Here is a 2,789-nt window from a genome sequence, read left to right as displayed (position 1 = left end):
TCTCCTCCTCCTCCTCCTCCTCCTTCTCCTCCTCCTCCTCCTCCTCCTTCTCCTCCTCCTTCTCCTCCTCCTCCTCCTCTTCCTCCTCCTCCTCTTCCTCCTCCTCCTCTTCCTCCTCCTCCTCCCCCTCCCCCTATGATAATGAATGTTATTACATTTGATGGAATCACTAAGTTCTCTAAGTCTATTCTTATTTTGAGTAATTCTTTTTTCTCTATCTTTTGTTCAGCTTGATTACTTTCCATTACTTTGTTTTCTAGGTCACAATTCATTTCTCTACTTTTTCTAGCCTGCTGTTCATTCCATCAAGCATGTTTCTCATTTCATTTATTGAGCCCTTTATTTCTGCTATATTGTTCCTTATCTCTGTGTTAAGGGTCTCACTCATGTCTTCCAGTCCTTTCTCAAGTCCAGTGAGTATCTTTGTGATAATTAACTTAAATTCTCTATTAGGCATGTGACTTGTATCTGTTTCACTTAGATCTCGGGCGATAGTCTTGTCCTGTTCTTTCATTTGGGAAAATGTTCTCTGTCTTCTCATTTTGTCTAAGTCTGTGTGCCTGTTTCTCTGTGTTAGGAAAGTCAGCTATGTCTCCTGTTCTTGAGGGTAATGGCCTCATGAATAAGAGATCTTTTAGTGTTATGCCATGCAGTCCCCTATTTCCCAGGACCTGGCACTTCAGTGAATGTTCCAATGTGTGCTGCATGTTCTCTGCTGTTATGTCCTGGCCACTTTATCCTTCAGGCCAGTTGTCTACAGAGGCTCTCTTTGCCTGTTGTGGGCCGTGTTGGTTCCATGGTCTGAATGTGGTGCATTTGTGGGTATGCTCTGGTCTGTTTGTGAAATGAGACTTATTGCCACCACCAACAGAACCAAGGTTCTGCAAAACTCCTGAGTTGGAAGATGTGGTGTTGGCAGGGGGTTGGGCCATTCTTCTGAGGGAGGGGGCCCACTGTGCTGGGACTGAGGCAAGTGTCACTGAGAGAGGTGGTTCCATTGGAGCATGGGATTGGAGTGGGGCTTAGTATGCAAGTTAGATAGTGAGTCTGACATCATTTACTTCTTGATTAATGAACACTAAGAGTTATGGAACTGCTTAGTCAATTGGTTGTTTTCATTATCTGCAAAATAAAGTAAATGTAGCAGAAAAAAAAGTCCTGGAGACAGGTTAACTTTTTATAAGCAGTTAATCTCAGGCAAAGTACTTTCTTAACATCTTTGAGCTGCAATTGTCTCATTTGTAAAATGGAAATAATAACAGAACATTCTAAAGGATTTCACAATGATTAAGAAGCTTTTGGCTACAAGTAATTCAATTTAAACAATAAAGAAACTATATCTCCCCACATAACAATTAGTCCTGATACTTCTGGGATGATTACCTCAGTAATTGATGACACCATCAAAGACACAATTATTTTCCATGTCTTGGTTCTGACATTTTCTTTGTCTCCTTATTCTCAGGCTAATTCCCCTGCTAATTACAAAATGATTGCTAAAGTTTCTGGCATCCAGAAATTCTCAAGAAGCACCTCCCCTCTCCCCCATGCATTAGATTTCTCTTCATATCTCATTGGCTAGAATTTTTTTCACATGTCCATATTGAAACCAATCACCCTAAGAAAAATGGAATCACAGTAGTTGGTTTCGACCAATTGGGATATAGCTTTCCTTGAGTTTCTGGGAAGAGTGGTAGACATCCAAACAAAATTAGGGCTCTGCCAGCCATGAACAAGGGAACTGGTTGTTTGGTGGGCAACAGGAGAGTCTACTACAGAGCTGTTCCCAAATTGTAATGAGATCATTTGCAGCAAGCTCTTGGAATGGTACTTGGTGCACAGGAAGCTCTCAAACCCATGTTAGCTAGAAACACTTCTCATGATCTTCACAATTAAGTTATAAATTTAGGCAAGTTGTAAAAATTGCATTTTTCTTATCGTGCTGGATGATATATGTAAACATGGTGATCCCAGGAATGCAGAGGAGCCCCTAAGCTGGTGTGGAGAGAGGAACTGAAGGGTGAGGAGTGGGGAGAGTCTGTCAGGAAGGGTTTCTCAGAAAGAGATGGCCTTGAGCTGAGTCTTGAAAGGCAAACAGAAGTAAGCAAATCTTGAAAGAAAGAAAGAAAGAAAGAAAGAAAGAAAGAAAGAAAGAAAGAAAGAGTGAATGGATGGATGGATGGATGGATATAGTGGGCATGAGGCATGGGAGCATGGGACTAGAAACTTCCCTGTCCTCTATGCACCTGAAAATGCTTAAGGAGAAGGAGGCTGAGAAAGCTTTTGCAACTAGGTATGCCCTGAGCCTGGGGTGCTGTCAACATATTAAATGTCTTAGACAAATTGATCTTGAGCACATGTGTATTATCTTGGTAGCAAAGAAACAAACGACAAAAGAGTGTGCTGGTTCAGAGAAGGCTTATATAATTCGGAAAAAGAATCTTACATAAGTTGCCAGGTTTTCGAGTGAGAAAGATTGAACAGTCATTTCACAAGATCATAACAAGTGGGTATGCCTGTGTGAAACTGAATAAAAGAAACCCCACTTAAAATGGAGTTGGGAGGCCAGAAGGGGGCACTCCCATCCCCTACCACTCATAGTCAGTTGCAGACCCTAATGGGAAAAGAGCGGTGTGCATTCCCAACAGGAAGAAGCTTACTTTACTACCCCTGCAGGAGGAAGAAAGATTTTCTCCTTGCCTGGCAACAGCCCAGCCAATAAGAGACCGTCACAACTCAGCCAATGAAAAACCACTATCCTTCAAACTCCTGGTTTACTCCAATGGGCT

Source organism: Panthera uncia (genome assembly GCF_023721935.1).
Source record: "Panthera uncia isolate 11264 chromosome C1 unlocalized genomic scaffold, Puncia_PCG_1.0 HiC_scaffold_4, whole genome shotgun sequence".
NCBI classification, from domain to species: Eukaryota; Metazoa; Chordata; class Mammalia; order Carnivora; family Felidae; genus Panthera; species Panthera uncia.
Note: the sequence above shows the minus strand (reverse complement) of the source record.